The sequence below is a fragment of the Lepisosteus platostomus genome, chromosome 23 (assembly GCF_059453375.1).
Source record: "Lepisosteus platostomus isolate fLepPlt1 chromosome 23, fLepPlt1.hap1, whole genome shotgun sequence".
Lineage (NCBI taxonomy): Eukaryota > Metazoa > Chordata > Actinopteri > Semionotiformes > Lepisosteidae > Lepisosteus > Lepisosteus platostomus.
Genome location: NC_142633.1, coordinates 18,285,364 through 18,311,327, shown reverse-complemented (window position 1 = coordinate 18,311,327; position 25,964 = coordinate 18,285,364). Strand labels below are relative to the sequence as shown.

The following is a 25,964-nucleotide window of genomic DNA, read 5'->3' as shown; positions in this document are numbered from 1 at the left end:
CTTGTAGTAACTTGTAGTTGTAGTAAACTGACTGGTGTGCAGGTCACCAAGACTTGGAACTGCTGCTCTAGAGCATAGATACCCAATCTTGACCCGACAAACTTACTCTTCAGGTTTCCCATGTTTTTAAAGAATTGGCACCTCATGAGCAGTGTTAACCAGAGCTGTTTAAAACCCTTGTCCTTCATTTCCCAGCTGCAATGAACCTGGATTTGGGAAGGAGGACCCCTGTGAAGCGTGCTCTGGAGAACAGGAGGTGCTGTACTCCTGCCATTGTGGGAGTCTCAAACAGTGCTTAGCCATGTCACGGAGGCAGACGCCCTGGATTCTCTCAATAAAGGGCTGGGTAATATGCTTATGTGATTAACTACTTACAGCTCAAAAGCTATATAACCAAAATAACTGATGTTATTTTCCTTAATTAGATTGTGTAAACAACCATAAAATACAGATATAGGTGTACCTCTACCCTTGAGAAGGATGGACTATGGCTTTGAATACTAAACTTCAAATGGCCTATCAATAGTATCCATTTTCCTTACCTCATGTACAGCATCAAACCCTGGGAGGTGGTTCATCTTCAGTGCTTCTACCTGTCATTTTTGCAAAACGTGATGCAGAGCTTTCTTCCTGGTGCAAACTGTTCTTTAGTAACACTTGCATCTCGTGTAGAGCATGGAAAAGGTGAGTAAATGTACTAGTTTCCCTGAATCACAGATTGAACTGCACAGGTTATAACTGTGTCATACGGTTTACAACACATACTAGTTTGTGCCAAGTTTTGAACTATAATGGCATTTTAAGTGATTGATTCATCAATGGTGTAGTTTTTTAATCTGTTACTATTGTCTTTTTTTCCATAGGCAAGTGTACTATTCTAGTTATAAATCTTACCATGTTACTTGGGTGCAACATGTAACACTGCAAGTGTTAATCCATGGGCACAGTACTGCAATTAAACTGGGGGGGAAGTGGAGGTGAACGCTGGACACATTCCTACTGGAATAGTGCTCTATAGGCAATATTAAAATTATCTTCCAGTTTTAAGGCTCAGCAGTGGAAACCAATCTATTGTTCACTTTGCAATTAACTTTCTTGTTCCTATACAACCAACAAATGTGGACAGCTTCCTCCTCAAGCACTTACTAGTTTAAAACATGATTTTTTAGCTGCTGTGGTACTAGTAATACATACCTACTACCTGCAACTACAACCAGCATGTGGTGGCATTGCCAGATGAGATATAAAATGTCACAAGTACAAGTTCACACCCATGTCTTTCCAGGATATAATCTGGAGTTTAACTGCCTGCCTATGCTGAAACAAGCCATCAGTCCTTTAAAATGGTAACTATCATTGGTTAAATGTTTGTTTTGTTTATATAGTTAACTGTTTTAGAAATGAAGCTTTTCCGTTGCCTTTCCAGTCTGACCTTAGCAGAATCTCACTACTCTTTACAAAATCCACAAGGTGGCCAAGATCAATATCGTCTTCTGGATCTGTAGCAGCTTCACATGTGCACCTCAATGAAGGCTGACATCAGTAAGGAGGAATTGAGACCCAGTTTAATTACTGCAGTTTAATTTAGATCTCCTGTACCTATTGGGTGGAAGAAAAGTGATTTTTTTTGTGGAAGTGATTTCAAAAGCTAGGGCAAAGCCCACAGAGCTCAACCAATCGTTGACAATGTGGCAACTGCTTTACCTCAAATGTTTGTCTTCAGAGTACAAAAAAGTATGAGAAAGCAGTTGGGGGAAAAAATACTCAACTCCACTTACATATTAAAATGTACCTTCTTCCACTGTTCTCTTTTGCCCAGTCCCACACAACCTTCCTTAAAATACAGGAGAAATGGTTTTGCTCAGAATGTTCATGACTAGACTAACCTATCAAGTTTAAGTTGTTTTCTGATAGCGGTAGGTTTTGCACCATGAAATTTGAAAATGCTAGATGTAAGTAGGTTACCTTTTTTCAGAGAGAAGTAATGTATTTATACATATTGTGAATTTTAAACATACAATTAAAGAGTGTGTTTGCATTAAAGCTTAATTAAAAATATTATGTGCGATAGCTTATGTAAAAAGCAAACAAAATATACAAAAGTGGATGACTGTAAAAATTAAGGTACAACAGAGTTCCTCACGTATTCAAGCCTGGGTTCAATTTTAACTTGGCAATATCACTCTACACTGCATCTCCTGTTCCAGTTTGCTCTTTCTCCAGGCCTTCACTCTGCACTACAGCTCCCAGTTCCAAACCTGCACTCCAGTCTGCACTGTGGTTCCTGGCCTTCGCCCTGGAGCTCTGGCCTATTTTCTGCTGGTTCTCTTGCCTGAGTTTCCAATCTACGTTGGGAGGCAGCCTTCATCCTCTAGGACCCCAGGGCTCCTCTAGTGCAGGCACATTTCATTCTTACGTCAATGTAAACCATCCAATAAAATTAGCAGGTCTCAACCAACAGACTCACAAGTAAACCAGAATGAACAGTGGAAGAAGAGTATTGAGTGAGCTATCATGATCCTCACTGCCTACTCAACCATAAGACAAATCTCTTAATGAGCACTAGGACTGGCTAAAGAAATTACTGTTGTTAATAAGGTCCAAATTATAATTGCTAGACTTGGACTATGCAGAAACTGATTTAAAAAAATTGAAGTGATTGTCCAAAATTTGAGGTTCCAGAGGCTTCACTTCTGCTCAAAGTGACTGGGTTGAGACTTTACTGAGAACCCTGGGCAGTAGCTGTGGTTTTAGAGCAAAGCCATGAAAATACAGCTGGATGCTTCATTCACACATCCTGCTATACCATGGTAAAACCAGAAGGCATTAGCTCATGCTGAAGGATCTATAACTAGTAAGATGACAGAATATTGTAGGACATTTTTGCCTTGTTGTTTGGAGATAATGCAGTAAAATTCCTGTGAAATCTGTAACAAACACTCCCAGTTTATCTGGTGTTTATCCACCCCTCAACTCTTCCTTCTCCTCAGCCTTGATCCCCTAGACATGTTTAAAACCAATAAACATGCTACCACTGTAGGTGGTACTCAGTCTTAAGGTGTGTTATACAAGGTTACAAGAACAATATGTTTACAAGTCCAATTGAATTATCAAGAGTGTGAAAGTTAGATAAGAGTTTTAACTGCAGTTTTGTCTTTAAACTTGAAGGTATCATCTCTGGAACAGAAGGTACTATGCTCACTGACCTCCTGGGACCATCAGGACTACACACCAGTGGGAAAGCATTTTGGCACAAACAGGCATTCAAAGGGTCTGAAAAAAGGCATCATAGTATTTCCAAGAGTAACTTGGATAATCACCATCATGGCCTGCCTGCACCACCCAAAAAGACAATTTTTCCTGTTCAAACAAGTTTGCCTACTTGTGCCACTGTAAAATCCTGGGAAGGTTATTCCGAAAGGAGCAGCTCTCCCCCTGTACTGTTCTACTTAGTTCTGCAGGACTGAGGCTACAAATCAGCACAATAAAAACTCAGTCAAGACCTGGCTGTGCCTTCTTGTTTCATTAAAGATGGACACAAGTAGGCAGGTTTCACATGCAAAAGAGCACAACCAATGAACAAAGTTCTGGACTTTAAATCATGCACTATGTACAACCAGAATTAGTCCTGAAGTGTGTAGAAGAACAATAAAAAAATAAATATGACACTGTGGACAGTAATGGAACAGCACAATCGTGTTCCTCAGAAGAACCTCAGATGGCTTTTGATAGATAGATACTTTATTGATCCCGTGAGGGAAATTGCAGTGCAACAGCAGCTTAACACAGACACAGTGTAACGAATTACATAATAATAGTACAATACATACAATACAAGAGTTACTCACAGTCCGGACACAGAAAAATCGTATCACACATATGAATATAAATATAGATGTAATGCACAGGTCCCTGGCATATATTGCACAAAAAACGGTTGTAAACGGGGAAAAAGAAAGAGAACAGATCACTGTCAATGTTGCCTCTGGCCAGACGCAAGGTGGATGTGTTGTACAGTCTTATGGCAGAAGGCAAGAACGACCTCCTGTAGCGCTCCCTGTTGCACCGTGGATGAATCAGTCTATTGCTGAACGTGCTCTTCATTTCTGCAAGCCTGTCATAGAGGGGATGGGAGAAGTTGTCCATGATGGCCTCCATTTTGGACATCGTTCTCCTCTCAGCCACTACCTCCAAGGGGTCCAGGTCAGACCCAATGACAGAGCTTGCTCTTCTGATGAGCTTGTTCAGCCTTTTAGAATCCACTGCTCTAATCCCAGAGCCCCAGCACACCACTGCGTAGAAAATGGCACTCGCTACCACCGACTGATAGAACATATGTAGCATCTTACTACACATAATTCAGAAATGTATGTACTTGAAAAATAATTGGTACTGTTTCATCACCAACTTACAAATCCTTTTTGCAATCAATTTCAGTGCGTCTCTTATACCAGCCACACGAGACAATGAATCACTAAGTGGATGTTAAAGTTTAATTTATCCCATATTCCTTCTTCCTTATATTTTTCCACTTTTTGCACAAATTCAGGTAATTATCTTTTCTTGAATTTCCTGGAAACTAGTTAAAGAGATCAAAAGCTCTTGGGATCCTAAGAGGTGACCACTGCATTTAAACTTGAAAGTTTTTAATACCATAAACCGATATTGCACTAACCGGGAGCATTTCCAAATCCTACATGAAAAACAGACAGCTCCCCTCTTTCCAACACAAGCACAAGTCTGTTACAGATGGCTGCATTAGACTGTTTTCCGCACATCAAATGCACTCTGTGCAGAAAATTAAATTGCTTAAGTTGATGATGTACAGAAATAGACACTGTGTACAGTACATCTTTCCAGACCCTATTCCGCTGTTCAGCCAGATCCTTCTCCCAGATAAACTCAATCGCATGACATGCTGATGTTCCAGAGATCCTGTTAATTCAATATAGTTGACAGGCTACATGTGTATAAGTTTTAAGTACACCTGTGAGCTTCTCCTCGATTCTGACGCTTTTAAAGTGTGAAGAGTGTTTTAAGAGCTGCACTGTGAGCTGCAAATCAGTTTTTGTTTGATTACATTTTTCATCAAATACACTCTGCTGAAAATTAAATTGCAGACGCTTATGATGAGCAGAAATAGACACTTTGTAATTCAACATAGTTAACGGGCTACATGTTTATAAGTTTTAAAGATCCCCGTAAGCTTCTCCTCAATTCTAACAATTAGGTGAAGAGTATTTTTACAAACTAAAGTCCAGCTCATAGTTAGTCTTGAAAAAAATCTAGGAGCGTTACTTGGAGACTAAACAATTCTATGAATATTTGTGGATGTAATAAATTAAGATCTCTGTTGCAAGATGACAATATCCTCGCTGTTACAGTATATTGGAATTCCTCATTTGTAAAATGGGTTGATTGGAAAAGCAAATGTGGATGCTCCCGAATAAATATTGTATAACTAATAAGGTTAAGGAGGTTTCATACAAAATAATTAATCATACTTACCCAGATGAGACCCTTGTTGTCCAGCGATTTAAAATTGAGATAAGTGATAAATGTGTTTTATTGTGACATTAGTAACTTTTCTATATTTATTTTGGTTATGTCCCATGGTAAAACCTTTCTGGACTAAGTTGCAAATTATATTAAAAAATAGACCAATATTTATATTTGCTTTGAAGAAATAGATGGCATGTTCAATCTCAGCCCCATCGAAAACGATACAAAAATATCGTTTGTAACTTTATTAGAATGGCACATTATCATGTACACAAAATGAAATAGTCTGGGAAAAATCCTATGTTTGAGCATTTTAATATGGATGTAAAGGAGAATCTGCAGACTGTTTCAAATTGTAAAAATATGAAAGCGGTGCAGACTTCAATTTGTTTCACCTTTTTATAATTTGTATTTATTTTATAATATGTACCCCTGTGATGCTTTTGTCTTGAAATGTTATCTGTACTCTTGTTTGTATTGTGTTCGATAATGCTTACATATTTTTTAAAATGAACTATTAATAAATAAAATTTAAGAACTAAAAACTATTAAACTTACATTCTGTTAACGGTATTTTCAATTTAAAAAGTTTTGAAGGTGAAATTTTGCTTAATGGCCACAAGGTGGCGCCATTGCACTATTTCTGTAAGAATCAAAATGTATTTTTCCAGTTTAATTCCACGGATCGGCCAACAGAGGGGGCACTTCTCCTACTGCTTCTATTGAATTCATAATAATTGCTTTCACTTATATCGCGCTTTTCTTTACGGGAAGATGTGATGAATTATGGAAAATGAAGCCTGTGCACTGTGGATTTGAAAACTATTTTAAGTTTCATGATGGATGAATTATGAGAAAATGTTACATTGTCTGGTGGTATTTGCAATATTCTCAAAATATACAACAGAGCGACATCTTAATAATCTCACACAACAAATATTAGAAGATCCTTCTTTTATACATAAAAGCTTTCAGATGTTGAACAATTAAAATATTGCTTGCAGGAATCCAATTACTGTTATGAACTTTTTACAAGCTAATTGTCTGATTTAATTTTAATCTTATGATATTATGCATTATGGTAATGTACCGTTGTTGTATTTTATTATTGTCATGTATGTTTTATGTTTAAGGTTTTGATGAAAACAACAAATTAGCTTCAGGACACTAAAGATGAATTAAATTATAAAGTAGATAATTAAATCATAGTATTGCAACCATATTTACTGGCAACCACACTGTCTAATTTTGGTGCTGCTCTTAATCTTGTCAGTTGGGTTGCTGATTTCCTTACAGACAGAACTCAGGGCCTAAGAGTCAACCATACTTCGTCTCAAGCTGCATTCTTGCACAAATGCTTCCCAAGGATCTATATTGTCTTTCTTTCTCTTTGTTCAGTATACAATTTGTACGTTATTACCAGTCAAGTAAGACAAATTTGCAGACAACTGTTATTAGTTTCTTGCAGGCAGATGTGTAGGGTCATGGGCCAACTAGAGAAGATTTTGCCACCTGGTGCAAACAAAACTACTCCAAGTAAGTTCACTGTCAGCTCAGCTCTGGGCATCAGTGTGGTGGACTGTGCTGTAAGACTGCCTTCACTGTCAGGCCCCACTCGGATCAAGAGAACACAGCAGCACAGGGACACACTGACACAGCCCAGCCAGCTGCATGACCTGCACCAGGCGTAGATGGACTCCAAACAGCCACGAATGCCAAAGAGCCCTAAAGACAAACTTCAAACAAAATAAACTACATTTCAAAACTCAAAGAAGGCTCCACAGCCAAAACATTGTTTTCTTTCGTCTCTTTATAGCAGGGAATAAACCCATTACTTGATCCCTTACATTTCAAAACGCTCTGTATCAAACCAACAAATCGTTCATAAATTTAAACCATGTTTTTGAGAAACTAGCCTTAAAATCAAAATGACTAAATTCATATGAAACACACTCAGAAACAATATCAAATGGTTTGATACAGAGTGCAGAAACAACTGAAGAGAACTACCAGAACTAAAACAACACCACACCACTCTGAACTGCGCCTCAGATACTGTGAGATGGTTAGACACTACATGCACACCCTAAAGAAGATAAGCACATACACAAACAGACAACTCTCAGACCATGAAAGAACTGTGGCCAAGACACAGTCAACAACGCCTGACCCAACTGCAGTTCAGACCTGCAGCAAAGCCTGCTCAAACTCCTCAACCTTGTCCTGACGGCCGGCTGTTTCCCTGAGGCCGGGAATCAAGGACTGATCACGCCTGTCTGTAAGAATGGAGACAGACTCGACCCCAACAGGTACCGGGGCTTCAGTGTGAACAGTAACCTGGGGAAGGAACTCTGTCGTATCTTGAATAACTGATAACCGGCCCTCCTTACTGAGCACAATGTCCTGCATTAGAGTCAGACTGGCTTCCTACCAAACCGCCACACATCCCATAACATTCACACCTGGGCTCTTATGGCCCATCTGGACACAGAACAGCAGAGCCTGGCACTACTGGAGCAGCACTGTCAGACCTGGGCACTGCCAGCCCATCTGGACCCAGAACAGCAGAGCCTGGCACTACTGGAGCAGCACTGTCAGACCTGGGCACTGCCAGCCCATCTGGACCCAGAACAGCAGAGCCTGGCACTACTGGAGCAGCACTGTCACACCTGGGCACTGCCAGCCCATCTGGACCCAGAACAGCAGAGCCTGGCACCGCTGGAGCAGCACTGTCACACCTGGGCACTGCCAGCCCATCTGGACCCAGAACAGCAGAGCCTGGCACTGCTGGAGCAGGACTGTCACACCTGGGCACTGCCAGTCAATCTGGACCCAGAACAGCAGAGCCTGGCACTGCTGGAGCAGGACTGTCACACCTGGGCACTGCCAGCCCATCTGGACCCAGAACAGCAGAGCCTGGCACTGCTGGAGCAGGACTGTCAGACCTGGACACTGATAGCCCTTCTGCGTGAGACCAGACTCATTGGTTCCCAGAACAGATCCAGATCTCAGGAAAACAGTTACAACTTCACAGTGAACAACAACACTTTGAAACACAACCTACTACACATACTTCTAACGGACAATCAGTTCATCTGGGAGTGTTCCTGGCAGTGAAGTCACTGAAGGAGAAGGCACACAGGGCTTTCCATGGCAGTAAAAAGAGGCTCTACAACATCAGTCCCCCAAATACAATTGGCTCTGAATATTCAAAAGTGCAATCGAACCCTTTACCCTATACTGCAGTGAAGTGTGGGATCCCCTCAGTGAGCAAGATTACACTAAATGGGACAAACAGCCTGTAGATGCTCCATCCAAAAGAAAAAAACATCCTCCAAACTGGAATGCTACAGAATCCTAAACAGCCAATCCACACAATAAACACTAGCTGGATATTTGACCAGGCTAAGAAACAGCAAAGAGATACAGACCCTGTCAAGTACAGGTTCAGAGACACAATCAGGCCAGAGCAACTGGCTGACAAAGACCCGAATGTCCAGAGAGGACAGGCTGTGCTCCCATTGCCGAAAGAAAAAAAGGAAAGAGAGATACACTTTCTGCCGCACGGTGAGAAATATTCTGGAACAAGACGAACATTATTCACCAATAAAACAGATCATATCGCAAACCTGTCAGAATCAGAACAATGTCGAGTCCTGCTGGGAGAGAAATAATACAGTGTGTGATCTCCTGTCCCAGCCTGAGGAACAGTGAGCCTGTCTCTCAATAATAATAATACAGTGTGTGATCTCCTGTCCCAGCCTGAGGAACAGACAGTGAGCCTGTCTCTCAATAATAATAATACAGTGTGTGATCTCCTGTCCCAGCCTGAGGAAGAGACAGTGAGCCTGTCTCTCAATAATAATAATACAGTGTGTGATCTCCTGTCTCAGCCTGAGGAACAGACAGTGAGCCTGTCTCTCAATAATAATAATAATACAGTGTGTGATCTCCTGTCCCAGCCTGAGGAACAGACAGTGAGCCTGTCTCTCAATAATAATAATAATACAGTGTGTGATCTCCTGTCCCAGCCTGAGGAACAGACAGTGAGCCTGTCTCTCAATAATAATAATACAGTGTGTGATCTCCTGTCCCAGCCTAAGGAACAGTGAGCCTGTCTCTCACTAATAATAATACAGTGTGTGATCTCCTGTCCCAGCCTGAGGAACAGAGAGTGAGCCCATCTCTCAATAATAATACAGTGTGTGATCTCCTGTCCCAGCCTGAGGAACAGTGAGTCTGTCTCTCAATAATAATAATACAGTGTGTGATCTCAACAGATGACTCTTGGGCATGTGCCTGTGTGTTGTTAGTTTGTGTGCTTTTCTATATATTGCCTGCTGCCGTGAAACACGTCCACCTCGGGGATAATGAAGACTCCCTCTCTCAAGAAAACACAACGCATCTGAAAATGACTTTTCTACAAATGTTTGCACTCCTCTGGTGTCAAAGTACTGCATCTGCAGGAAGGGGCGACTCGTCCACCCATTGTCCAGCAGGCCCACTCTACAGCACATTAGACAGATGCCTGTGAAATCAGCACCTTCGGGCTGCTTTACAAATATATTATGTAATACAATGCGTATTTTTACAGTCACGTTAACTTGCACTGTTAGTGTGAGTTGTGAGTTCTGGTGTGAATGAAACATGGCTGCTGTGATCAGATAACATTCAGAGAAACTCCAGCTCTCGGTGTTTAAGAATATTAAACCTTTACTGACCACAGTGGTGTTGAAAGCGAAGCTCCACTAATGTCTGTCAGGAGCTCCTCAGAGCCTCAGCTGCAGAGACCGGCCTGGAGACGCCCATCCTTCTGACTTGAAACCTGACAGGTGATGAACAGGAAAGGTTTTTACTCGTGTGTCGGGACACCTGGAGTGACGGACTGGTTGGCATTGCAGCCCTGGCTTTCTCCTCAACAGGGATACGATCAGGTGGGGATTTTGTTTTCCTGGGGGTTTAAGTGGTGCACCTTGACTTGCAAATTCGTTTTTACTTTATGACAGTTTTTTTTAGTTGTTTTAAAGAACTTACTGTTTTGATTAGATGCATCAGAGATTGTGACTCTGCTTTTAGCTTCCCATTCCTTCCAAACAAAGGGTCTTCTGTTGTAGAGAACAGCACAGCATATCCAAAGCGAAGCGGGAGGGGACTGCAGTCCAGAGAAACCTTTAAATTTACAAAGAATGGAGGCAATTTCACACCTCTGGTTGTGCCAGAGGGTCCTCAGTGGAAGAGATACCAGGGTCCCCAGCACTGCTGTCACCTCTTCTTTACTCCTCCTATGCTAACAACTGTGTATCTACTGCTGTGAAAGGAATCAAGTCTGCAGATGATCCCACCGAAATAAAAACAAAATCTGTAGAGGAAGGAGGTCACTGTTTTAATCAGCTCCACACAGACAGCACCCCAGGAACCAGACCCATGAGAACACAGGCAGAGCCTGCAAACTCCACACACACAGCACCCCAGGAACCAGACCCATGAGAACAGGGGCAGAGCATGCAGACTTCACACAGACAGCACCCCAGGAAACCAGACCCATGAGAACAGGGGCAGAGCATGCAGACTTCACACAGACAGAACCCCAGGAACCAGACCCATGAGAACAGGGGCAGAGCATGCAGACTTCACACAGACAGCACCCCAGGAAACCAGACCCATGAGAACAGGGGCAGAGCATGCAGACTTCACACAGACAGAACCCCAGGAACCAGACCCATGAGAACAGGGGCAGAGTATGCAGACTCCATACAGACAGCACCCCAGGAAACCAGACCCATGAAAACAGGGGCAGAGCATGCAGACTCCACACAGACAGCACCCCAGGACACCAGACCCATGAGAACAGGGGCAGAGCATGCAGACTCCACACAGACAGCACCCCAGGAACCAGTCCCATGCGAAAAGGTGCAGAGCATGCAGACTCCACACAGACAGCACCCCAGGAAACCAGACCCCTGAGAACAGGGGCAGAGCATGCAGACTCCACCCCAGGAAACCAGACCCATGAGAACAGGGGGCAGAGCATGCAGGCTCCACACTGACAGCACCCCAGGAAACTGAACCCATGAGAACAGGGGCAGAGCATGCAGACTCCACACAGACAGCACCCCAGGAAACCAGACCCATGAGAACAGGGGCAGAGCATGCAAACTCCACACACACAGCACCCCAGGAAACCAGACCCATGAGAACAGGGGCAGAGCATGCAGACTCCACACAGACAGCACCCCAGGACACCAGACCCATGATTACAGGGGCAGAGCATGCAGACTCCACACAGACAACACCCCAGGAAACTGAACCCATGAGAACAGGGGCAGAGCATGCAGACTCCACACAGACAGTATCCCAGGAAACTGAACCCATGAGAACAGGGGCAGAGAATGCAGACTCCACAAAGACAGCACCCCAGGACACCAGAACCATGATTACAGGGGCAGAGCATGCAGACTCCACACAGACAGCACCCCAGGAAACCAGACCCATGAGAACTGGGGCAGAGCATGCAGACTCCACACAGACAGCAGCCCAGGAAACCAGACCCATGACAACGGGGCAGAGCATGCAGACTCCACACAGACAGCACCCCAGGAAACCAGACCCATGAGAACAGGGGCAGAGCATGCAGACTCCACACAGACAGCACCCCAGGAACTAAATCCAGGCTCCCAGCGCTGCCACCCACTGCGCCGCCGTCTCTCACCTCCACTTGCAGATCATGACGCGACCGGAGACCGGAGACTCCTCACTCCTGCAGTAACACACCCCAGCAGGAGGAGGCGCCGACGGACTCGCTCATGGCGCAGTGAGCCCAACGGTGTGAGGCTGGTGTCCAGCGCTGATGTGTCCCTGATAGTCCTGTCCCACAGCCTGCGAGTCACCGTTTCTTCCACAAAATACTCCAGCCAGCGCTTTTTAGACTCCAGTTTCTTAAGTTTCTGTTTTTCTCGCAGATTAGATTAAAAAAGCCGCCTGTTGACCTGCTGGAGGTCAGACCCGCTCCGGCAACAACTACTGCAGCTCCGTTGCCCCGGCAACCACGTATTATTTAACAAAGTAAAATAAACACAGGAGACAAACAAGACAAGAGAGCTCAGAAACCCACAGACACGACGGCAGTGGGTTTTGTTTCTGTGTCTGAGTTGTTAAACCAGGCAGGACGAGCGCTGCAAACACACTAGAGTACACATAACACAATCAGGGGTACACAAGACTCCTGCTCTTTACACAAACAGGTTCAACAGGTCAATAAAGAGCAGGTCGGCACAGCTGTCATGATGATGTCTCATTTACAAAGAGTCTAAAGATTTGCTCGTCTCTTCCCAGAGCAGCTTCACTCCGGAGAGCAAGAAACAGCTCCTGCCGAGTCCGTCTTGTAAGACAGACATAGAAATCCGCGACACGGTAAATACACTGACATTGTATAATTAATTCTGATGCTCAATCAAATCTGCGGAACACGTGTGGAGCGCAGTCCAGAGCACTATAGAGACTACATTTCCCACAAGCCCTGTGGCGACTTCCTTTTGACGTAATCGAGTCGCGTCTTTTTATTTTTAATTATAACAACAATACATGCCATAAAAACAAGAATACATATAACACAGAGTATAGTCAGGGGTACATACGATAATACATGTACATGTTATGGAAAAAGATTAAACAAGTAATCTTGTTTAATAGTAAACAAAAGCAGATGAGGTCCATCCATGTTTCAAATTGTCTGTACAGACGCATTTACATCCGTTTTAAAGTGTTTAAACATGGGTCTCCTCTCACAGCATTTCGTTAATTATTATATCGTGGAAGTATCATATTTTTTTAAATACAAACGATATTTTCATATTACTTTCAATAGGTTTAAAATGTAGTATTATTTAACTTCTTTAAAAGTAATGTCAATATTAGTTTCCTTCTTTACGTTATCTTTCAGAGTTGCTGTCACAAACGTCACAGTTATCATCTGTATTGATTTTCAATCTCTGCACAACGAGGATCTGTACGGAGGCGCTATTGGACTCGCCGCCATAGACTCGTGTATCTCTGTCGCCGCCCAGTGGACATTTCTCGAAAGTGCAGTTCTTTTTAACTTTTTATTGTAGCAATAAAAATAGATACAATACAAACAAGAGTATATTTATAGCACATCAATAATTCCATCAGGGGTACATAGTATAATATATTTACACTTCTGAAAAAAAGATTAAACCAGGTAAATAAAGATAAGGGCTGATATAGTCTGTAAATACACTTTTACATCTATTTAAAATGTTCTAACGAAGCTGCCCGAGGAAAGAACTTACTGTTTTGATTACATGAATCAGAGATTGTGACTCTGCCTTTAGCTTCCCATTCCTTCCAAACAATTTCAATTTCACACCTCTGGTTGTGCCAGAGGGTCCCCAGCACTGCTGTCACCTCTTCTGTACTCCTCCTATGCTAACAGCTGTGTATCTACTGCTGACTCCGTGAAAGGAATCAAGACTCCAGATGATCCCACCCAAATAAAAAAAAAATTCTGGAGTGGAAGGAGGTCTCTGCTTTAGTCGGCTGGTGCCGTGAAAACAACCTCTAACTCTATATAACTCCAACTGCCTGTGTCTCAGGAAGCCCTGGTCCGTTTGTAATGGAAAACCATTGAGAGCACTAGAATGACTGATTTCCATCTTCACTCTAGGTCACTGTGCTGAACAGCACATTACTGTATTCTGCATATGATATGTCTGTTATTTACACCTTTTCTTTCTCACTTTGTCTCTCTGTCCGTTTGGATCAGGTATTTGGAGAGCACCACCACACCAGCCAAACTACCCAAACAGTTGCTTAGGCACTCAAGTGGACTTGATCAACCTAAACAGGAAAATGACAGTTTAAATGGATTCTACTGCCTTATTAATCATATTTCTCTTCTAAATTCTTTTAAAATAAAAACAAATATTTCTGACATGATACACACAAATAGCTATTTTTATACTTTCTGGTTATATTTCAATCTTATAAATGAAGCATTTCTTTCCTGCGGTTTGAGGTTGTTAAAGAGAAAGACCCCATACTATCACAACCCCCTTTACAGGCTGGTGAAAGAGGTGAAATGAGGTAGCGGAGGTGTAATTGAGTCGGACAGCAAACTCTCACCTGCTGCTTGCCAGGACAGGAATCTTACAAAGGTCCCCTCCTCCCAGGAGGGTCACAGTAACAAATACTAAACACGAATGATTACAGTTCAGGGCCCCAGCACTGCCACCCACTAAAATAAACATGACACACAAGAGAACCCATAAGACAGTCGTAGAAATCCATGACACGACAAACACGCTGAAATGGTACAATATAATTAATTCTGATGTTCAATCAAATCACCGAAACACGTGGGCAGTGCGGGCCAGAGAACTACAGAAACTACATTACCCATACGCCCCGTGGGCGACTTCCTTCTGACGTCATCGACTCGCGCCTTTTGAACGTCATTTTAATTTTTGGTTTATTGTATTTATTTTGTATTTTGTATCCATGTACAATACATTCATTCATTACTCTTGTTTGCAATGCAATGTATTCTTTGCTGTTGAAAATGCTTAAATATTTTTAAAATTAAAATAACTTATTAATACGAACATTACTAACGGTATTTTAATTAAAAAAAACTTTCGGTGAAATTTTGCTGAATGACCACCAAGCGGCGCCATTGGCACATTATTGTAAGAATAATCATTTCTAAGAAATTTTCCATTTTAATTCCACTGACCGGCCATCAGAGGGGCACTTTACTCGCCCTGCTGCTTCTCTTGAATGAATAATTGCTTAAATTATTGTCTGGTTAAATTGCCTGGTGCTAAGTATTTGTAATATAGGATTGCTCATGTCTGATCTGGAACCCGAGATGGAAGTTTAACATGTGTGATTCACTGAGGTGGAGGGGTGGGAAATGACTGAAAGAAGTCTTGCCATGCTGCATTATTAATAGTAGTAGCAGTATTGTCATATTAACACGAATCCTCAGACTCACTAACATCTCCAATAGAACGACAATCTCACACATCAAATATTAGAGGACCCTTCCTTTATACCTAAAAGCTTTCAGTTGTTGGACAATGAAAAGAGTGCTTGCAGGAATCTAATTACTGTTGTTATAAACTCATTACAAGCTAATTGTCTCATTTCTTTTTTTTTTCTTTCTTCTCTTTTCAGCAGCAAATAAACCCATTACTTGATCCCTTACATTTCAAAATGCTCTGAATCAAACCAACAAATCGGGCATAAATTTAAACCATGTTTTTGAGAAACTAGCCTTAAAATCAAAATGACTACATTCATATGAAACACACTCAGTAACAATATCAAATGGTTTGATACAGAGTGCAGAAACAACTGAAGAGAACTACCAGAACTAAAACAACACCACACCACTCTGAACTGCGCCTCAGATACTGTGAGATGGTTAGACACTACATGCACACCCTAAAGAAGATAAGCACATACACAAACAGACAACTCTCAGACCACAAAAGGCCTGTAGCCAAGACACAGTCAACAACGCTTGACCCAACTGCAGCTCAGACCTGCAGCAAAGCCTGCTCAAACTCCCCAACCTCGTCCTGACGGCCGGCTGTTTCCCTAAGGCCTGGAATCAAGGACTGATCACGTCCGTCTGTAAGAATGGAGACAGACTCGACCCCAACAGGTACCGGAGCTTCAGTGTGAACAGTAACCTGGGGAAGGAACTCTGTCGTAACTTGAATATCTGATAACCGGCCCTCCTTACTGAGCACAATGTCCCGCATTAGAGTCAGACTGGCTTCCTACCAAACCGCCACACATCCCATCACATTCACACCTGGGCACTGCCAGCCCATCTGGACCCAGAACAGCAGAGCCTGGCATTGCTGGAGCAGGACTGTCACACCTGGGCACTGCCAGTCAATCTGGACAAGACCAGAGTTATGGTTTTCCAGGAGAAAGCCAGACCTCAGGGAAACAGGTACAAATTCACACTGAACAACAACACATTGGAGCACACATCCAGCTACACATATCTCGGTCTCACCATCAGCTCTTCTGGGAGTTTTGACCTGGCACTAAAGGCACTGAGGGAGAAGGCACTCAGGGCTTTCTACGCAATAAGAAGGAGGCTCTTCAATGTCAACCCACCAACAAGAATTTCGCTCCAAATATCTGAAAGTGTAATCCAACCCATTGCCCTATACGGCAGTGAAGTGTGGGGTCCCCTCACAGACCAGGAGTACACTCTGTAGAAACTCTAATCAATCTGTAGAAACATCCGCCTTGCGCAGAGAAAAACAGCCAACAGCGAGTGCAGGGCTGAATAGGCCAGTACCCACTATTGATAAACATACAGAACAGAGTAATCAAACACTTGTTACACCTGAGAAACAGAGGCCACAATTCATACCACCACTAGGCCCTGCTGATCCCAGAGTACAGCTGGTGTTGACACCAGTCAGTCTCAGGACAGCACAGCTACAGCAACACCAATCACAATCATCCAAATGCGGAGGGGACTGCAGTCCAGAGAAACCCAGCATTTGACAAGGACTGGAGGCCATTTCGCACCACAACTGTAGAACAGGATTCTTTCTGCACACCCAGTACTGGGGGCTGTGTCGGAGGCTCCTCACCAGAAGAGACTTGCATTCCTGTTGGCTCCTCTCATTCTGTGATGATTTTAGACGTCGAATCGGGCAGGAGGCAGGCGCTCTTCGGGAGCTCTGGTCGCGTGCTATAACTCGGACCACGCGATGGCACAATTGCTTCCTACATACAAACAGAAACTTCAAACAACAAAACCCAACAAGAAATCTGTGCACACTTGGACTCCTGCTTCAGCTGAGGAGCTGTCACGCACACACCTCCTGTGTGGGTAGTGTTGGCCGTAGGACCTGTTGTTCACAGAGAGAAAAAATACACCATAGCAAGTCAGCACTCAAACAAACCAAAAGGCCAGTTTTATTGAAGTTGACGCAGCTGGCCACTCAAACACTCACTGCGTCTCTTCACCAGGTATCAGAAACAAAATAAAGGAACAATCTTTTTATCATATCCACTCGCACCTTGCTCTCATTTCCAGACTCCTAACTCACCACTCCCAACAAACCCCAGTGCTCACAACACCCTTTAAATTGGATTTGGCCCGTACCACTATGGATACAATAGGTGTAAAACAGAAAATTCAAAAGACAAACAACACATAGCACAGCAGTTCGGACTACTTGGACACACAAATACATGAAACCCTTAACAATTCACAGGACAGACATTCAGCAGATCGTCTATACCTAGTTGCCATTTTTCGCAATAACATTAGGCTCTGATAACCTCCCCTCTCAGCATTCCAGCAATGTTATGTTCCTCTAGCTAAGCTTCAGGCATATAACCAGTCTCCTATCTGTTTGCAACCTTTTGACCTTTCTGAGGATCCCTCGGAACAAATAGACACCGGAGTCTCCTCTCATACAGTGCTGTTAAGACTTAAGCTAGTGGCATCCTACACTATGCTTTGTTCCTTTAGGACCATTTCTCTAAAAATAGTTCTCTACCTTTTGTTTCCCCTCCTGTCCACAGCTGGAACAACTGTTTGCTAACAAAGACTGTTTATCTGTCTGGAAAGGTCTCCAAACTGTTACCAATTACAAAAAAAAAATCCCCTCAGATACATCTTGATCACTCTCTACCAGATAACACATTTTACAGCAGGCCAGAAACACAAAGGATCTCCAACGACCTTGTCCATGGCAGTCTCGCAACTCGTCCAAATAATTCACATCCTGGGGATGAGCTATTGTCCCCCACTCAACTGGAGTGCCACACCCACTCACACTCAATCTCTCACGAAGACTTGACGCCGTTAACAAGTCTTGAGAATGCCCTGTGAAGCAAAGAACAGGATGTGTTAAGGCTATTCAAAAAGCAAAACTGTAAAAAGGCAGCAGGACCTGACTGTGTATCTCCAGCCACACTACAGCCCTGTGCTGGCCAACTCGCTCCAATCTTTACAGACGTTTTTAAGCAATCATTGTCCCAGTGCACAGTGCCAGACTGCTTCAAATCTTCTGTTATTGTTCCTGTTCCAAAAAAGGACACAAGAACCTGCCTTAATGCCTACAGACCCGTCGCACTAATGTCAGAACTGGCGCGTCTTCCCAACACGTTCGTGTCAGAGTGAGGTGACCCCTCAAACAAGAATTATTTCCTGCCTCATATATGACTACGGCACCTAGCAATGCAACAGGTTCTGTTGATCTCCCAGATCCACCAATGCCCACACAGACCAGCGACAAGCATGTGTATCGTATAAGTGACCTTTTTATTTTCTATCCACATTCACCATCAGCCAAAGACACAACGAAAACAGCAGCAACAAAAGGTCCTTCCAAGGGTCATAATGAATCCAGAGGGACGGCAGTCTTTTCTGTCAAGTACCGAAGAGTGGCCACTCGAACGATTCTTCTTCGTACCTGTAAAGTCTTTGATGGCCCCAGTGAACGAGAGGCCGGTCCCATTTCCCCAGACTCCGTTCAGGTTCCACTAGAAATCCTCCCGCGAACTGTATTCCATTCCCCTCAGTTTGGAGCGGCTAGCCGGGCCGGTTTCTCGCTCCTTGCCTTCAGGTATTAAAAGTCTCTGTACAGTACCTCTGTTCCGATGCCACTGTCCCCCGTGGTCGTCAATCGGTCCTTGCCTCCGTGAACTCGCGCGCCGCAGCTTCCATTGTGCTGCCTGTGTCGTCTCCCAGGTCTGGTGGGAATCGGGAGCGTGCTCCGTTCCGGCTCAGATGGTTTTATTCCTCCCCTCAGCCCATCTCCCTCAGGGGGTTTTCCACTGTCCCTGTCAGAAAGGGGCTTGCCCAGTATTTTACCAGGAGGAAGCTCGTGTGGCTGAAGAGTGTGAGAGTGCCGAGCTTAGGTGTTATGGGCCCTTATCACTTCTTTGTTCACTCTCCGGGTTGGAGAAACCTGAAAAGAGACAAACGTTGTGAGACCATTTATAAGCTTGGTGACCTCGAATTAAACAGAACAATAGCAACACTGTTCTACAAACTTTTCATTGAAAGGGTTTTCAAACACTGTCCCACTTGCTGGTTTGGCAACATCAGTAGCTGGAATTGAATATGCAGCCATTAGTCTGCCTGGCAAAAAACAACCGGTCTCTCCAGTGGTCTGCATACAAGTGAACACACAAACCCCATACTATTAAAACCCCTTTAGGGCACACTCACACCACAACACAATCAACCTGACAGACTCACCAACACTGGACTGCAGAAGCGGCAGGAAACCCTTGAGAACATGAGCAGAGCATGCAAACTCCACACAGACAGCACTCCAGGAAACCAGACACATGAGAACATGTGCAGAGCATGTGCGCCGTCTCTCAGCCTTTCACCTCCACATGCAGATCAGGACGCGACCGGAGACCGGAGACTCCTCACTCCTGCAGGAGGAGGCGCCGACGGACTCGCTCAGCCCAGCGCTTACATTTCCCCGACAGTCCTGTCCTACAGCCTGCGACTCACCGCTTCTTCCTTTTCTTCCGCAAAATGTCCACAAAATACTCCAGCCAGCGCCTTTTAGACTAAAGTTTCGGCTTTGCCAGCTGTCTCCCTCCCGGAGGTCAGATCGCAACAACTTCTGCAGCACCGTTTCCCCAGCAACCACGTTTTATTTAACAAAGTAAAATAAACACAGGAGAAAAGTTTGCAAACATGCAGGCAGGATGAGCGCTGCAGACACATGCTGCTGCCCGGGTCCGTCTTGTGAAATAAACAGAATTTTGCACCCCAGAAAACTGGAGCCACGAGAACATGAGCAGAGCATGCAAACTCCACACACACAGCACCCCAGAAAACTGGAGCCACGAGAACATAAGGAGAGCATGCAAACTCCACACACAGCACCCAAGGAAACTGGAGCCACGAGAACATAAGCAGAGCATGCAAACTCCACACAGACAGCACCCCAGGAACTAAATCCAGGCTCCCAGCGCTGCCACCCACTGCGCCGCCGTCTCTCACCTCCACTTGCAGATCATGACGCGACCGGAGACCGGAGACTCCTCACTCCTGCAGTAACACACCCCAGCAGGCGGAGGCGCCGACGGACTCGCTCATGGTGCAGTGAGCCCAGCGGTGTGAGGCTGGTGTCCAGCGCTGATATTTACCGACAGCCTGCGACTCACCGTTTCTTCCTTTTCTTCTGCATAATGTCCACAAAATACTCAGCCAGCGCTTTTTAGACTAACGTTTCTGCTTTGCTCGCTGATTAGATTACAAAAGCCGACTGTTTACCTCCTAGAGGTCAGCTCGCAACAACTTCTGCAGCACCGTTTCCCCGGCAACCACGTTTTATTGACAAAGTAAAATAAACACAGGAGAAAAGTTTGCAAACAAGACGGGAGCTAAGAAACACGAGGACAGTGGGTTTGCTTTATGTGCCAGGTCGATTAACCAGCGCCGCAGACAAGTGAAATACAAGAAAACATACACACAAGGGAACACATAAGAGAGACAAAGAAATACAAGACACGATAAATACGCTGAAATTGTATTAATATAATTCATTCTAATGTTCAATGAAATCAGCGAAACACATGGGCAGGGCAGCCCAGTGAACTACAGAGACTACATTACCCATAAGCCCTGTGGGCGACACCATTTTGACGTCATCGACTCATACTTTTGTATTTTTTATGAGACCAAAAACTACAAGAAAACGTAACGTAGCAGTCGTATTGTCAGGGTACATGCAATAATACATGTACATTTTATGGAAAAAAAGATTCAACAAGGTAAATGCAGATAAGGCCCGTCCATGCTTCAACGTTCTTACAACACAGAAACAGACACATTTCAGAAAGACATTCTGAAATAAAATGTCTTTACATCCGTCTTAAACTGTTCAAACACGGTCTCCTCTCACACCATTCCCTTAATAATTATGTTGCGCAAGTATAATAATGTTTTAAAATACAAACGATATTTTCATCTTCCTTTTCAATGGGATTAAAACGTAACAAATGTATTTCTTTCCGATTTGGTGGACATTTCTCGGAAGTGTCACCGCCCGCCGGAATTCGGAAAAGTCCCGGGACTGAAGCTGTGTGACTGGACAAGAGCCTGTCTCCCGCCTCCTGCTGAAATCTCAGCGCCGATTGGACAAAAGCTGCTCGGCAGTCCGGATCCAGTGGAAGGCCGATCCACTCCGGGTTTTCCGTAGCCGGCAGTCCGGATCCAGTGGAAGGCCGATCCACTCCGGGTTTTCCGTAGCCGGCAGTCCGGATCCAGTGGAAGGCCGATCCACTCCGGGTTTTCCGTAGCCGGCAGTCCGGATCCAGTGGAAGGCCGATCCACTCCGGGTTTTCCGTAGCCGGAAGTCCGGGTCCGGTGGAAAGGCCGATCCACTCCGGGTTTTCCGTAGCCGGAAGTCCGGGTCCGGTGCAAAGGCCGATCCACTGCGGGGTTTCCGTAGCCGGAAGTCCGGGTCCGGTGCAAAGGCTGATCCACTCCGGCTTTTCCGTAGCCGGAAGTCCGGATCCTTTACGATGCACGCAAGACTACGTTACAGATCACCGGAGTACATTATACAGTCAAATAAAGATAAGGTACGCACAGCTTTCATGTTGTGATACTTAGACATGGTTTGGAGACGTTCCCTCGTGTGTATTTTGAATTATTCAAATGCGTGTCGCTTTAATTTGGAAGCGCATCATTTCAGTGCATGAGTTTACCTGTTATATTGGGCGAGATTTCACACGGATAATCAAACAAGAACGAGTTTGCCCTGGAATCCAGTCCACTGCCCAACCTGAAAGTCAGAGCATGAGAACGGACGGATTGTATGGCGATTGTGGAGTTGCTCGACCACATCAAGTAGGCGAGAAGTACACTCTGCTACTACGACATACGGTCTAATTATTCAATTTTCGATTATTTCTCATTTTAGGCTATTTCTACATCTAATAACGAGCGGGTATAATGATTAAGCCAATGATAAATTATATTTTAGATTCGGTCCAGCAGTATTGAGCAGTAAAATAACATCAATTTGTCTACAGGAAATGTCAGAATTAGAAGCCTTCTTTACACCATTTTGCCGATCTGTTCAGAGTGTTTTAACAACAGAACAAAACAAAAACAAACGTAAGGTTTCTGGGCTGCTTTGAGATAGACAATTATCATCTATATTACTTTTAAATCTATGCACACTGTGTATCTTTACCGGGTCGATTCAATGTACAATTTTGTACTGACGCCTTAACCTTATTATTCATACAAAATCTGTTTGACAATAGTCATGTTTGATTCCACTCACTTTCCCCAAAGAGGTGCTCCAAAATAGTTTGACAAGATATTGTGAGATTGCGAGAGGGATCTGAAGTATTTATTAGTACAAGTATAACTAAATTGTTTTCCTTTTAGTCTAATAAAGGTTGTAAATTCTTCCATAGTTTCTGATGGGCTACTGTTAGTTTCTTAAAAGCATCAATACCTAGTTCCTGAATGATTAAATTAGGGAAACATACATCACCTACTTTGCTTAATTTTGTAAATAATATTGTCGGTATCGGTATTAGATGCTCTAAGTCCTGTAGCATTAAGGCCTCCTTCTGCCCGTGTTTGACAAATAGCAACCATGAATAAAGTTTTTTTTTTATTTTACTAAGGTAGAGAACATCAAATCACAAAATCACCTTTTTGAAAATCTTAATACCAAGATATTTAATCACATCTTTTACATGTATATTACGTACGGAGCAGACACTTTCCAACAGCCACCAGTTCACTTTTCTGATATGTAAAGAAAGACCAGAAACAGAGGAAATGACTTGTAAACGCATTTAATTGCTTTGTCCACCTCTGTGTGCTTTCTCAGAGAGAGAGAGTTGTATCCTCAGCCAATTGGGAACACCTGTCATCTCTTTATCCTGTACTTGAATAATACCCTGAAACTATTTGTTATAGGGGTGTAAGCAGTGGGAAGAGGAGTGGGCTCGTGTCGAATTGCCTTACCCGTTCCCAATCTGCAGGAGGTCCCACGACGGCAGGTAGCTGCTCCAGTCGCTGGAGCTCAGTTCGCTGTCGAGGGAGGACGAGGGCTCTGGCTCGGGGGAATCACGGCTCCACAGCTCCTACCTGTTGCAGAGTGTTTCTGCCCTCCCGATGGCCTCTGTGTTTTAGAAGGATCTGTCTCTTTTCGCTTGCTTACACCACAGGTTTCATCGACGATAGTGTGCATCCTGAAGCAGTGAGTTATCGGTCTTATTTCTACTGAGAAACAGTTCAAGCACTCACAAAACAATAACCAGGAGACGGTGTATGAAAAAGAATTGTAAGACTTGCAGAGTAGATTTGAATAGACAGTGGACGTCACACTGCGTGCTTGAATATCAGAGATTCAATTCATTCTTTCCTGTAGGTTAACTTCCTGTTTGACATTGTTCCGCTGTCACTTCTTCACAAACTCATAACTCGCCGTGTTCAATTTTGTGTTGAGTTACAGGAACCTCAGCATCAGATGAAATCCTCTTCAGCGCCCCAGGGAGACTGGGGGACTTGCCAGATTTTCAGCTTTATCACTGGGTCCTTTGGCTCAGGGCTGTTGAGCAAAGTGCTCCCCTCTGCTGGAGAGCCACAGGGGCACTACAGAGCGGCCTCGTGTTCCCTGCTCCTGCCCGTGCCTGTGGACGGCCAGTGTGACCGCGCGCGAGACAAAGTAGTGCATTCGTGGTGTAAATACAGAATGTTCACTAGCTGACTGAGGAAAGTTACAGAGACGGGAGTATACGTTCTGAAATAATGTGAACCACTGTTACTACACACAGACAGACTACTTAAAAATCATGTGGCTTTTTAAGGTCGTTTTGTCTGCCTAAAGTACGTTAGATTTGTCACAGCAAAGAGTTTGAATACTTACAGAATGCAGCAGCTAGAATTGTTACTTGGAGCAGAAAGAATGACCACATAACCCCCATACTTCTCTCTCTTCATTGGCTTCCTCTCAGGTACAGGGCGGACTTCAAACTCCTTCTACTTACTTACAAGGCTCTCAGAGGTCAGGCACCTGTCCTGCCTCGCAGGGATGCTGCAGAGGAGAAATACTGTCTGTCATGGGCTGGGCACCATGTGAGTTGAATGCTGCATCAGTGCCATGGATCCAAGAGGGGCATCATGGATACAGCTGTCGTTTAGGAGGATTCTGCTGGTCTGCAGAGACCTGCATGGGGTACTGACATACAGATAACGTGATGGATGGATGGATTAATACCCGCATTCATTTCTTTCTTTTTTTTTAATGATATAATGTTAGCATGCCCAAAGGGGTTGGGCAGCCAGTTGACCTTGGACCCCTAGAGGATTTTATTCTCCTTACTGAGTCTTTGGTTCCTTTCCTCCATTGTCTTCAGTTCTGTATTCACAAAATGTATATTTACCTGCATTGTTAAGCGCCTTGGGGCAACCTTGTTGTGAAAGGTGCTATATGAAAATAAATTGAATTGAATGGAATGACAGAGTCACGGCTTTTCCAGTTTCCTCTCCTATTATCTTCTTTATCTGCACTCTAAAACACAGTGAAACCTTGAACCTTTCAACTGGACCACTGCCGTTCTACATCACAATGACTCTAACTAGGACGGAGACTTGAATGGGATGAAAAAGGAAAAGGCATTATTTGCAGGAAGAAATTAAACTGTTCCACCTGATCACTTGCTAAACAAAGTGATTCACTGGAGTGGAGGCGGTGAAAGCTTTGTGAATCAACTTACAAAAGGAAACATGTAAGAAACGTGGCTCCCATATTTAACCCTTGAAAAATCTATGAGTGTTATGTGGAGGTGAAAGTATTGTTCAATTATTCTAATAAAGCTCACTCAACTAAGACCCAGAAAAGTACCAGAGTATTCTCACCTAAGAGGAAATACTAACAAGTAGGATGTTAAAATGAAAAGCATTAAAAACTGAATGATCTTCAGTAGCTGAAATGATTATTGAGCTCTGGGTCACAGTGCTCCTGAAAAAAAATCAAATTTCAGCAGACACCCAAGGACAGCAGGTGAGCACCATGCTGAGCCAGTGTATAAGTGTATGAATCACAGTTTCAAGGAGCTTTTTTCAGTTTCGTTCCACTGATCGGCCAACACGGGGGGAACTTCAGTCTTACTCGCCCTATTGCATTAAGAAACTGTACAACATTCTCCAATCAGAACTTGCGACCTCACCTAACGAAAAGCAATTTGCGTAGCAGGGAAAGAGTGGACTCCCACTGGGGATTTTTGTTTTTCATCCCGATGGTGATGTGCACTATATAGAACGTTGCTGGACCCATGTGCAATTGGTGTCATTTCTAATCTAGAGGTCAAAGCTGTGAAACTTTCAAAGAGATGGAAGATCTCTTGCGAGACACCAATTCACAGAAGGGGCTAATGAGATCTTTGCTTAAAGTCTC

The 25,964-nt window shown here is 43.8% G+C and overlaps 1 protein-coding gene and 2 long non-coding RNA genes across 6 annotated transcripts in view; 2 read left to right on the top strand and 1 right to left on the bottom strand.

The window, feature by feature from the left end:
• Window positions 1-25,964, bottom strand: part of LOC148642291 (uncharacterized) — a 151,748-nt gene that overhangs the window by 5,759 nt on the left and 120,025 nt on the right. For 2 of the 3 annotated variants that reach the window (XR_015929615.1, XR_015929617.1), the window contains exons 1-3: window positions 12,212-16,108; window positions 10,537-10,671; window positions 10,224-10,327 (exon numbers count right to left, since the gene is read on the bottom strand). The gene's annotated coding sequence lies outside the window, so the exon portion shown is untranslated. Of the gene's footprint in view, window positions 1-1,439; window positions 4,115-10,223; window positions 10,328-10,536; window positions 10,672-12,211 lie in introns of those variants that run through there. The other variant, XR_015929616.1, reaches the window with a different exon arrangement.
• LOC148642303 (uncharacterized) lies at window positions 233-3,285 on the top strand. Its single transcript, XR_015929619.1, has 4 exons — window positions 233-346; window positions 554-684; window positions 1,286-1,346; window positions 3,169-3,285. It is a non-coding gene; the product is annotated as an uncharacterized LOC148642303 (long non-coding RNA).
• LOC148642302 (uncharacterized) lies at window positions 21,969-25,024 on the top strand. 2 transcript variants are annotated; one of them, XR_015929546.1, is made up of 2 exons: window positions 21,969-22,122; window positions 24,523-25,024. It is a non-coding gene; the product is annotated as an uncharacterized LOC148642302 (long non-coding RNA). The 2 variants fall into 2 exon arrangements; XR_015929544.1 differs by lacking the exon at window positions 21,969-22,122 and adding an exon at window positions 22,397-23,765.